General features: G+C 37.9%; 1 long non-coding RNA gene across 2 annotated transcripts; it reads right to left on the bottom strand.

Moving 5' to 3' along the window:
* Nucleotides 1–4,082: 4,082 nt before the first annotated feature.
* On the bottom strand, nt 4,083–9,625 carry LOC137199367 (uncharacterized). Of its 2 annotated transcripts, XR_010931774.1 has the most exons (4): nt 9,371–9,625; nt 8,903–9,018; nt 5,273–5,348; nt 4,105–4,183 (listed from the first exon to the last, which is right to left on the bottom strand). It is a non-coding gene; the product is annotated as an uncharacterized lncRNA (long non-coding RNA). The 2 variants fall into 2 exon arrangements; XR_010931773.1 differs by having other exon boundaries at nt 4,083–4,183; nt 8,903–9,625.
* Between the last annotated feature and the right edge of the window lie 2,844 nt (nt 9,626–12,469).

Raw genomic sequence — 12,469 nt, 5'->3', positions numbered from 1 at the left:
AGTTTGGTGAGGCTAGGAACAATACTTGTCAAGATATTAATGCCCAAACATAGCTTCCCAGATAAGGTGTTTTTGAGGCTATAAAAATGAAATAATATTAAGGGCTGAAAAAATATGAAAACATAGTATTTGAAGAGAAATATTTTACAGACCTTGGTTTTGGGACCCATTCATGATATAGACAAGGTCTGAAGAAAATCTGAGACAGTGCTGCAACAACCTTATCTGATTTGACAATGGATGACTCAGTAGCACAAATTGAGCACTCTACTGAAAATACTGAATGTATAATTAAAATTCAACAGGCTACCCTTAATGGAGTTCTCATTTTGCAAAACTGGTCTCCCTTTTTTATTTGTAAAAATGATCATCCACAAGTTACAGTATTAATGTGGTCTGTAGCCACAACTGCTATATTGCTGTTGCAGCATCACGGAGAGATCTGGACCACAAAACCGAGCACTGACCATTTCATTTATTGCAGTAATATGAACTAAAAGGATACAACATATCTAATGTAAAGGTCTAGCCTTGATGTCCCCTTTCACCCTTTTAGAGGCTGATGAGGGAAAACTTTTGAAGAGGATCTCAAAGTGCAGACCATAGGAGTGATTGTGCTTTTAGAACTTTATTAAAGTAACTTTTCACTCAGCAAGTGGAAAACTCACAGAAAAGTGAAAAGAGCTTCAATTTCAATTAATGAGCAGATTGACAGATAAACATAAAGCTAATACAAAAATGTCATTATTATAATACAGCTAATGTTATTTAAAATGACAAAATGTTTAGAGTTAGTCGATTGACAGAAAATTAATCTGCAAATATGTATATGTATCATAAATATGTAAGTGGATGACGTGGCTCAGTTTTAATTTAGGAAGACTATGTTTAAGATATGATAATTTCATATTAAATATCCTCAACCACATATTCTTGGAAATGTACACTTTAATGACCAACTTCATATTTTACAATCACAGGCTATAAAACGCCTTTTCTTAACAGAGATAGTGGCGTTCACTGCCTGACAGTTCAGTAGTGGCAGTAGGGACGCTCTGCTTTTGTTACATCACGGCCTGTTGTGGACAGAGACGAAACATGGTGCGCGGCAGTAAAGATTTATTTAGATCAATTCCACGGATCTCTACATTCACTACGCTTATATTTTGTTACAGACGTACTGCGTGGTAGTGGTGCAACAGGTATGCAGACTGCACTTACAATCAGGCACCAAACGGTTGTGCCAGTGACATGCTTACTAGCCAAATCTGCCTTTTCTGGTTTCTACTTCTGAAACTATTGTTTGCATTTCACCAGCAGTAAAGTGTTTCAACATTTTTACCATCACAGCCCTCTTACATGACAGCTCTCTACTGCTGCACAGAGAGAAAAGGGGGCGTGGTAGTATGCTAATTAATTATAGCAGGCCTGTGCCTGTCAATGTAGAATGATTCTGATTCACTACCATACGCATGGTGGTAAGAACAAAAATTGGCCGGTGCGCACACGTCATGAATCAGTCATGTGACACAGATGCAGGCCAATAGACAACCATAGGCCAAAAAAAAAACATAAAAAACAAACATATGTAGGCATCTCACAATTTTAGAGCCTTTATTGTGAAACTAATATGTTTTGGGCTACAGACCAAAGAAGCTAGTACACATTTTAATGTGAGACTGGGTTGCCTTCAGTCATGTAACTTTTGCAGACTCATTCTTTCAACATATTGATTTGTTCACAGTATCACACATACAGTAAGAAGTGAAAAGGTCCATGGAAATGTCATACTTTAATTGTCACATCCCTTTGCAACACTGATTTGAAAAAAAGTGTCATGTAACTACTTGGTGTTTGTTCTAGAAAAGCCCTGATGTAGCAAATAAAGATCTCTCATATGCACGTACACATACACAGACTATACACAGACAAGCTCTAGCAATCTCTCAAGAGTCCTAACTTTATGAACGCATAAAAGGCGGAAAAAAAATAGCTGTATCCATTAAATATTAAACAGGAAGAGAGAGCTGTGCAGAAAGATGAAGAGGATAGTTGTAAATTGTAGGCTCTAACTTGGTTGATGGCTAAGGCTTACTAAAGTGTGTGTGTCTGTGTGTCATCTTTTTGTTTCATCTTACTCAGAAATCCTGCAGACACTTCCCAATTTCAATATCATCGATCAATGTATGAAGGATTTTTGATGTACAACAAGCACAGAAAGGCTGCTTTGGGCAAAGTTCTTTTTTGTTTTTCCATAAAGCTGGTCATGGATAAAGTGAAGCAGAAAGCAGGGGAGACAAGTGGAGGACAGCAGCGAATTAACAGGTTTTATTTTTTAGAGCTCCTAAAGGCAAATGAAGGGACTGTTATTTAACAATTAAAATGACACTGCACGGCCAAATTCAATTTAGGTCCTTTTGTGCAGAAGGTCTCAAACATTTTCCTGCCACAGAACCACAGATACCATCGACACAAATTAAAGCCCTTATTTAATGCAGCATTGTCCGATTTCGGTCCTCATGAGCTTTTTATTGGATTTACTTATTTTTTAATCTGTCTAGACAATGGCAGTGAGGGTGAAACATTTGATTAAAAAGCTGATTCTCACACAAGTAGGACAATTTCTAGTGAATTATATTTGATTGTAATGAACTATTCTTCATTTTGCTTCATTCCCCATTATGGGACCATTTGGGTGTCTCAGGACCCCCAACCACTGAAACACACTTAACAACCACTCATGTATAGTAGTGGGGTTTGAATAGTAGTGATTTTCTGTCATTTATATACTGTTATAATGTTGCATGTCTATATCTAAGCTAAAAGACAGAAGCTAAAACAGCCTCTTTCAGGCTGAAGGGGGCTCCATAAAGGGCCAGTATAAGATAAACGAGGTTTTTTTAATTTTAAATCATACAAAAATATTCCAGTAGAGCCCCACAATAAAAATATAAACCTGAAAATGTGAATGATACGTCATCTTCAACATGTTGTCAAGATACTGTGAAGCTCAGCTTTCTTTCTGCTTCTGTTTTCTTCTTTATCATCAAAAAAAAATCAGGCATAATGCCCAGTGATGAACTTTGCTTTCCTCTGAGCAGGTCAGAGGAAAGCCATCAAAGTCCATGACCTCACTGGGACACCACATGCCCATCCATTAGCCTCTTGACAGTGATCACTCTGTTGGCAAGTGAAGTGAAGCTAGTTGGTGCTTATTTGTTATCCTGGTCACTGCTTAACTTGGCTTTACTCTGAGCTTATCTGGCACTCGAAGTCCAGTCTTAAACGTTCATGTATTGATGCTAACTCCAAAATGAGGAAATATAATTTTCTGTGTAACCATGCCCTGACAGACTGCACCATATGCTTTGCCCTATTTCAGAAGCGGCACATGAAACCCGCAGCCAGCTGGCATGTATCATAAGATATCTGACAGGAAAGATGGGAGGGAGGAATAGGGGTTGCTTACACCAAAGTGCAGATTTAACACAGAGGATGTTGTGGTTACACAGTATAACTTAGCCACCAACACAAGGTTTCATCATTTTCATTTACATCCTTTCACAGATAGAAGTCGCAAGATGTTGTTGTCTTAGGGGTGAGGTCAGAGTGGATGGTTGGGCACATAGACTGCCTGACTTTGGAGACTGTCCTCCCATGAAAAAGGAGAATATCAGTCGCCCTAAAAACGATATGTGTTTACATACAAGTGACCAAGCCCTCCAGCTGCTGTAGTAAGTAAGTGTGACTGTTGGGAGCAAAGAAGGGAGTAGTGTGATGGTATTACAGAGACACAAAGTCAACAGCAGGAAGAGGTCGGATGAATGGATGGATCAACAAAGCATATGACTTAAAAAAAACTTTATTATCTTTACTCTTTATGTTCAATCAGAAGCAACAATTTTGCAGTCAATTTCAGTCAAATCGTAAAAGTTGAAGACAAAAAATGAAATACTCCAAAAATTAAAAAAGAATGACTCGAATTTGGTGAACAACATCTTTGAGTTTCAGGATAGAAGTTATGAGTAAACTTTAGAATTTAGGGCATTGGTGTCTATGGATTCAAAATACAAACAAAAAGGTAAAACAGGGAATATAATAATAAGAAAAAAAACAACTGCACTCACAAGTAAAAACTTCTTTGACTCAGAGGGTGGAGACTGAGACTTCAAGTGACTCAATCCTAAAGTAGAAAGTGGGAGAATGTGGAGTCAAATCTACACAAACTAACAAAAATATAGCAGAGAAACTTTCACTGCTGTCATCTGTGTGTTGCAGCCCTCTTAACACTGCATTACATGGTGGTGGCACGCAACGTGTTTAAATTATGTGCTTGCACCACGGAAACAATGCCAATGAAGTCAGTTTGGATCCTTTGTTGTGGTGGACACACTAATTCCCTGGTTCAATGTCATGCACTGGGTGGTGGTTAATGTTTTCTAGTCTAGAAAACTTTATTTTATCATTATTTTTATCATCATTTGACTAAATTTATTATAGTGCCTTAGTTTTTTTCTCTAAAAACATTGAATTGTGATATAACTGTCATTCTGATATAATGGAATAGGTTTGAAGGAATGCCAGAGCTTCAGCTGTATAGATTAGATAGATTGTTCCCTTTACATTACTAATACGATGATTATATTCCTCTTATCCCCCCCCTCTCAGACCCTGGGAGCACATATGACAGGTATGGCATTCTTCTAGTTAGACCTATCCCATTTATCTACTGTACTGTTAATTCTTACTTTTATTATAATGCTTTTATTTTATTGAAATTTTACTGGACTCTTCCTTTTATTTTGCGGTTGTGAAGCACTTTGTAACTATGTTCTGAAAGGTGCTATATAAATGAAAAACAACTTCCAGCTAAACTAATTATAAATATTGATATTCTTTAGTGTGCGGTATGTACGGTTCAACCGAAAAGACACTAGGCGCATCCCACTGTTGAGTGACAAGTTTGCCCTGGTCAGTGAGATGTGGGACAAGCTAATCCAAAACAGCATTTCCTCCAATAAACCAGGGCCAGAAATGACCGTTTATGAACAGCTATTCCCCACAAAGCTGCGCCGCCCTTTTACCCACTGAGGGCAGCCTGATGCAAGATCTGTATTTTGAGGGAGCACCATTTCAGGGGGAGTATCAAGGAGAGAAGAGGAACTGAACTATCATTTCCCTTTTTGTGTTGGACCACAGGCAAGAAGTGAATTCATCATTGTGTGACTTAAACTACAGCTGCAATTGAATTGATTCTGCTACTTTGGCTTACCACTACCAGAGCGCCATTACCCTCTGCCTCCTTATGGAGACGTTTAACAAACTGGTGACGGTCAGATGAATGGCAACTGTAGGTGACAACAAAAGAAATGTAAGCAAAACAACCAGCCATGAGCAGTTGCTTTCAGACTCTCCGTGTCTGCATAGGAAACACAGGAGCTCTGCCGGAGCTTTAACAGTCACTAGAAGCATATTCATAGCCATTTGTGTGTGGTAACTGTTGTGGCTGAGCTAGCAGCTCTACTATGAAAGGTTCTCCGGCGGGTCAGTACATAGCCGTAGTCCTTCTGTTTATCATGTTAACGTTACTGAATATCACAGTTAGTTATCAGCAGGTCATGTGTTGGGTTTACTGCCACAGAAGCAGAATACATCTTTGGGTTATTAGCATGACGTTGCCTCTCTGTTGTCTCTTATCAGACTTGCTAACGCTACCAGCAGCCTCTGTGAATGCACAAACTGAGGCTACAGTTACCGGTGTGCTGATATTTATAATTGGCAGGATTTCTCTTATGTGAAAAAAATTTACTGTTAATAAACAGTGTACATTATCTGACTGCTAATCATTCAAAAACTTGTATTTAATAGTGTTTTGGGTATCAGCACCATTCATTTTACCAGCTAGGTAGTTTAGACTTTCTTGTTTGAGTGAACGTGTCAGTCTAGAGGAATGACAATGATGGGCTAACTGCTAGTGCTGTTACTACAAAAGGGATCCGACTGCCAGGATAGTTGAGGAACAAATGGCTCAGTTGTATCCCTGAATCCACTGAGCCTAAGGATGCCGGCTCTATAATAAAGTGCCAGTGCAGCAAAGAGATGAGAAAGAGGAGAGTGGACGAGCGGATCAAGGAAACCGACAAGTGACACTCAATGGAGGACCGGGTACAAAGAGTGTTGTCATGGCAATGCGTCAGAGAACCAGGAACGCAAAGCAAGTTAACTCAGTGTGCAAGGATAAAACTACACGAGTTTCGGAGATAAAGAAAACATCTGAGACATATGGGAGGAAAAGCTGTGTGTAGGGCATCTTTTTCAAATGATCTTAAAAAAACAAGGCCATGCTTTGAAGCTGAGCAGCACAGCATATTTAATTACTGATCAGCATAAGTGTTGAGAAAGAAGTATTATTTAAGACAATAAATTACCTGTTGGTGCCATATTTTCATTCTGCTTACAAGTACAGAGAGATACAAGGCTGCTACTTACCTCCTACTGCAAAGACTTCTTTTAAGAAATAATCTGGCTGGTAGAGAAAGACTATAGAGAAATGTTCTTAATGTTTCTAATGTTAGAATTGTTAGTGGGAGAGAGGAATACTCAAAGAAAGGACCAGATGCAGCTTAACCATTTTAAAATGATGTCTTTGAAAGTGAACGGGTTGAATAATCCAATGAAAAGGGGGACGTTAAAAAAGGAAAAAACACAGGTTTGCAAGAAACACACCTGTCAGAGCTAGAACATGAAAAATTCAAAAAGTTGGAATTAAAAGATACATTACATAGTTTATATAAAGGGGGTAATAAGAGGGGGGTAGCAATTTTAATATTAAATGTAACAAAATTTAAGACCGTAAAAGAAATGTTTGAAAGAAGGCAGATACATTCTGGTAAAGGTGAAAATGTAACCAAATGGTTACACTGATTATTTGTTTATGCACCCCTGGAAAGTGACAAATACTCCTTTAAGAATTTATTTGATGTCATTGCCCTAGAAACGGAACAGATATTGACATGTGGATGATACTGACAACATTACACTGAATCATAAAGCCACAGATATACTCCTGAGCCTACCTGTACACGGACAGCTGCGGATTGAACTTGTACAAAGAAAAGCAGTAAAATACAATGGGCTCAATATGTATATACTGCATTGACAAAACTGGGACGTATAGACGTTCAGAGGGAACTACACCCACTTGAGAAGGATTTAAGGATTGTTACTCAGCCCCGCATTCAGTATATACAAGAATAGATTATTTTGTCATGAATACACTGTATAGATTTAGAGCAGTAGAATGCAAGATAGCAATAGCAGATTTAGCGTCCTGTACCTGACATTAAACTTATACAGTAGGGGAAAAAATACAACTTGGCAAAGGAATGTTAGTATCTTAAATGACCCAGGATTTCTCGAGCAGATCAAAAAGGAAATAAACACATACAGAGAAGAGAATGACAATGGGGTAGTAGACTGCATTACTCTCTGGGATGCTATGAAGGCGGTTATGCATGGAAAACTAATATCTCGATTGGCATACCTTAAAAAAAACTATGTTAGAATTATATCAGAAAAGGATTAGAGAGCTTGAAATTTTAGAACAGCAACATAAAAGCTCAAATGACCCAGGGTTACTTCATCAAATTAAAGAAGTGAACAAAACAGTGAATGAGACACTAGGAAATGAAATAGAGAACAAATTTAGCAAGCATTTAGCAATTACTAGCAAGATGAATAGGGAAGAAACAGCTGTGCAATCCATAAAATCAGAGATCCTACAACCAACACAGCAGAACTTGAACCAGGAAAGATAGATAAAATATTCAAGAATCATAGTGAAAAGCAGTATAAGTATTCACAGCCAGCTTCAGCGGTTGAGGAATCGGTAAGAAGCTTTTTAAACTCATTAGATCTACCAGCAATAGGAGAAAAACAAAATGAAATTATAAACTTGTATGTCTGTCTCATGAAGTGATGGTTTCCTGTCCAAATGGTACAAAATTTTTAATTAGGAACTAAGCCCACTGTTATTTGCATCATGCAATGAAACCTTAAAAAATGGCAAAATCCCTCTCTCTTTGATTGAGGCCATAGTTACAGTAATCCCCAGACAAAGAATTCTGTGAACACTACAGACCACTATCAAAACTGAACTGTGACTAAGATATTTACAACCATTATATCCAAGAGACTTATGTCAAAATTAACCAGTGAGGATGAATCAGGTGTTATTAAGGGGTACCAAAAACAAGACAACATAAGAAGGACACTACATATGTATTTGAAAAAGTACAAAAAAAAGGAGAATGTGCAGTGCTACTTAGCTTAAAAGCAGAAAAGTCTTCAACAGCATTTGCTGGAAGTTTTTGGCTTTAATACAGACTCAGTAAACTGCATGAAAACACACCATAAAGATCCAAGGGCAAGAATAAAAAGAAACGATAATCTTACAGATTGGTTTAAGATGGAAAGATTTATCAGACAGGGATGTTGTCTGTCATCCACTCTCTTTATAATTTTCATTGAACCCTTGGTTCAAGCAACATGGCAAGATGAAGGCATTGAGAGGATGAAGGTGAAAGGCACAGAACTCAAAATTGGTATTTGCGGATGATGTCTTGATCTACTTAAAACAACTAAATACCTGTCTCCCTAAATTAATTAAATCTTATAATTACTTTTAAGGTTACAAACTCAATATGGCAAAGGAACAGGTTATGTCCATGAAGTGTTCCTCATCACAAGCTATCAAACAACCATATGATTTCAGATGGAACGCAAAAACAATAAAATATCTAGGAGTGATTATTACAAATAACTTAACAAAATTGTATGAAGCCAATTATACAGCTCTAAATCAGGAAATTAAAAAAGATATGGAAAGGTGGTCAGTACTCACAGACTTTAGCTCCAGAAAAGATATCATTGAAAATTATGTATCTGTTTCAATCTCTGCCAGTAGAAACTCCTCAGTTACTTTTTGTGGAGTGGGACAAAAAAAATCTGAAGGTTAATCTGGGGAAGAAAGAAGCCAAGAATTAAGTACATAACTCTTTAAGTTCCCAAAGACAGAAGTGGGGTGGCTCTACCAAATCTCCAAGAATATTATTACTCTGCACAGCTCTGACCTTTGGTATATTGGTGTGATACAAAATTGTGGTGGCCGCACCACATGTGAGCAAGTGTTAGTAGTTTTCTTTTGTAACACTTAACATACAAACTTTTTAAATAATCACAGTACACATAGTCTTTTGTTTCCATACAGCACACACCTTATTATTGACAGTTTGTTTGCTAATTTGAGTGCACGCATTTTGGTTAACATTCTGTCTTTAATATTTCTTGCTTGTGTTAAATTCTGATTTACCTTTGTCTTTTGTTTCATGGATCCGGCAAGTCCTCCCTCTGGCCAAAAGAGTCAGCACCGGTAAAGATGGCCTCTTATACTGTGGCTGGCAGGAAGTGGAAGGGACCAACCAGGTGTGCCAGAGGGGAGTCTGCCTTTCGGGATCCAGTTAACTTCAGTTACTTTAGGACTTTAAGTTTATTTTTCCTGCCTTTGATAGTTAGTTGGGTTGTAAATAGTTTCTTGATTTAAATCTTTGTTGAGATCAAGGTTAATTTGTGTTATAGAGTTAATTATTTATTCCTGCCCCCCTTGTGTGTCTGTGTAGGCTAGCCGGTGTGTATATAAACCCCCCCCAATGTGTCATTTGTCAGATCTGTTATGTTCAGAACAGTTCAGTTTGCTGTTTGTTTAGTTGACCTCAATTTGAGTCAAGGGGCCCTAGTTTTTGAAATTACTTTCTTCTAGTTTTCCTATTTTTGTATTTTGAAAAAATAATTTGTTAAGTTGAAACTGAGCTGTAAATAAATTACTAATTTTTGCTTTATACATCTTGTGTTCTTGAGTTTTACTGCTTGGTCCCTGACAAAGATATAATACAAGATGGAAAGTACGGAGGGATGCCATTAGGGCCATTGGAACAAATTTCAGGAGTTGAATATAATTCAAATAGTGAAAAAAAATGATACCAATGGAATGCTGAAATTACTATTCAAATGTGTATTTTTAAATTTTTTTTGCAAATGTGTTGGCCAACGTTAGCAAATCTTGCCATTCTCGCCTTGGCCTGCGCACATGTGAAAACAAAATGCTTTTGTCACATCTCAGGGGTTCCGCCAGCTACAGCCTCACTGTTACACATGATCTCTTTCTCTCTGGCTGTGTTCGAAACCACCTACTAACGTACTATACTAAGTATGATGTCAAATTGAGTATGTATTGAGTTCCAACTGCATAATATGTGGATTTTGTGTACGCAAGAAATGCCCAGATGAATGAATACTAGATCAGCAAGAATTTCTGAATGTGCAGCATGAGTTTATTGGACATTATCAACTGCCCCACAATGCACTGGGTGTGTTCGAAATCACATACTAATGTACTGCCTACTACATACTCAAAGAGTACGTACTGCATACTGTGTACTAAATGAATGATTAAGTATGCAGCGAAGTATCCCAGAATGCATTTCGCACCAACTGGCAGCAATAGCGGAGATTTTAAAGCAGGCTAAAAGCTGTTGTAATTTTCACTGTAGCACTGTTAATATGTCATTTTATTAAGTTTTCAGGCGAGGAAGTAACCATGTAGATTAACAATGTGTGGTCAGTTTATCCAAATACTGCCTGTTTGGAAATTTGCTCCAACGTTTTTGGAGGTGTGAGGAGCCGCTGGCTGGGACCAGCCAGTCATCTCAGCTGCTAGCAGCCCGACTGTGTCGTCATCCCGGGGAGATAACATGATCCAATGAACTGATCTGTGCAGCTCTTTGGTGATTTACCACTGGTTCTAATGTCTCTGCAGCATTTTGATATATGATATAATTCCTTTTGGAAGACTTAACAATTGTAGCTGCCACTTTAGTTTGACTGTAAATCTTAATGTATTTACTAGACAGAACAACAGCGCTGCCTCTGCGGCTCTACAGATTGTCACCACATTTCAATAAATATATATATAGTAAAATGAACAGATCAGTCTATATTAAATTTCATTTTATTTTATTAAGCTACATAACAGTTTGGATTTTTATTCTAGTTACATTACAGACTGAATAACATAATATACTACATCTCTCTTTTAATTAGGTTATTTTTTTGGTGAGAAAAAAAGTGTTAGTGGAGCTTTGAGTGGAGATTATTTTGTCACAGTACAGTCAGGTACATAACCACGGGAACATGATTTCAGGTGGGGGTCCGGGATTTCTGACTATTTGCCCCCCCAAAAAGTTTTTGAGTTCATTAAATACCTGCAGTGATCCCCCCTGCAGAGACGCTGTGCACATTTACTAACAAGGCACATCGGTGTAACTTCATTGATTATTTAAATCTCCAGACACACCGACAGGATCGGTCAGGATCTAATGTTAATTAGTGTTCTGCGTTCTTCTACACATCCAAAAAGTGATCCATTACACACACACAGCCCAGGTTCATACAGTGATATTGTTTGGAGTAAAGCAGCTGTCCTCCTGATAAATCCTGACCTCCATCAGAACTGTCTAAAAATATTATTTCAGAGGCTAAAAGTTTAATTCTCTTTCCCCCAGAGAGTTTCATCTGTCCTGTCAAGTTGATAACTACTATTCTTAGTTTTGCTGCTTAAATATCTCAGGATATTTGCGGCAGTGACATTACTGCGCGCATGGAAACATTTACAATTACTGAAAGCAGCCTTTCCAATGTTTAAAGTAAATTGTCAAAGAAAACGCTCATACATCAATGCAACACACAATAAAGCCTGGAAAGCTCTTGCTGCTTGATCATTTAAAAAGCAATATAGCCTACAGGGACCAGTAGAGGTGGAGTGTAATGTCTGGCTCTGTCAGGCTCCACTACCTTTACGTGCAGGGTCTATTTTTGCTAGACTGACTTTCTCTCCTGAAAAGATATTAAAATGTAGTCAATTGACATTAACAGTCCTATAGTGAAAATTACAACAGTTTTTAGCCTGGCTCATCTCCTCCATTGCACAGTCTGAAGAGTACTGTGGGGCAGTTGAGTATGTCCAGTAAGCTCATGTTGCATGCTCAGAAATTCTTGCTAATGTAGTACACATCCAGGTATTTCTCACGTTCACAAAATCCACATACTATGAAGTTGGAACGCACTACATACTCAATTTGACATCATAGTTAGTATGAATAACATGTTAGTATGCGATTTCAAACACAGCTTTCGTGTCTCTTTCGTGTCAGCTTTCAGCCAGCAACAGAGCGCTTACAAATGTGAGTAACCAAACTCTAATACGGCTTGTATGTGGTCAAATAATATTCAAATGACGACGTTTATATTCGTAATGAATGTATCTATTGTTGGAATTATATGTACTGCTCGACTGACCTGCTAGCTTGTTAGCATACATGGTAATTTAGCATAGAAGTTAGCGAGCTGGCTAATA

This window comes from Thunnus thynnus, chromosome 16 (genome assembly GCF_963924715.1).
Source record: "Thunnus thynnus chromosome 16, fThuThy2.1, whole genome shotgun sequence".
Classification (NCBI taxonomy): Eukaryota; Metazoa; Chordata; class Actinopteri; order Scombriformes; family Scombridae; genus Thunnus; species Thunnus thynnus.
The sequence above is the reverse complement of the archived record's forward strand: the minus strand, read 5'-3'. Positions and strand labels throughout refer to the sequence as shown.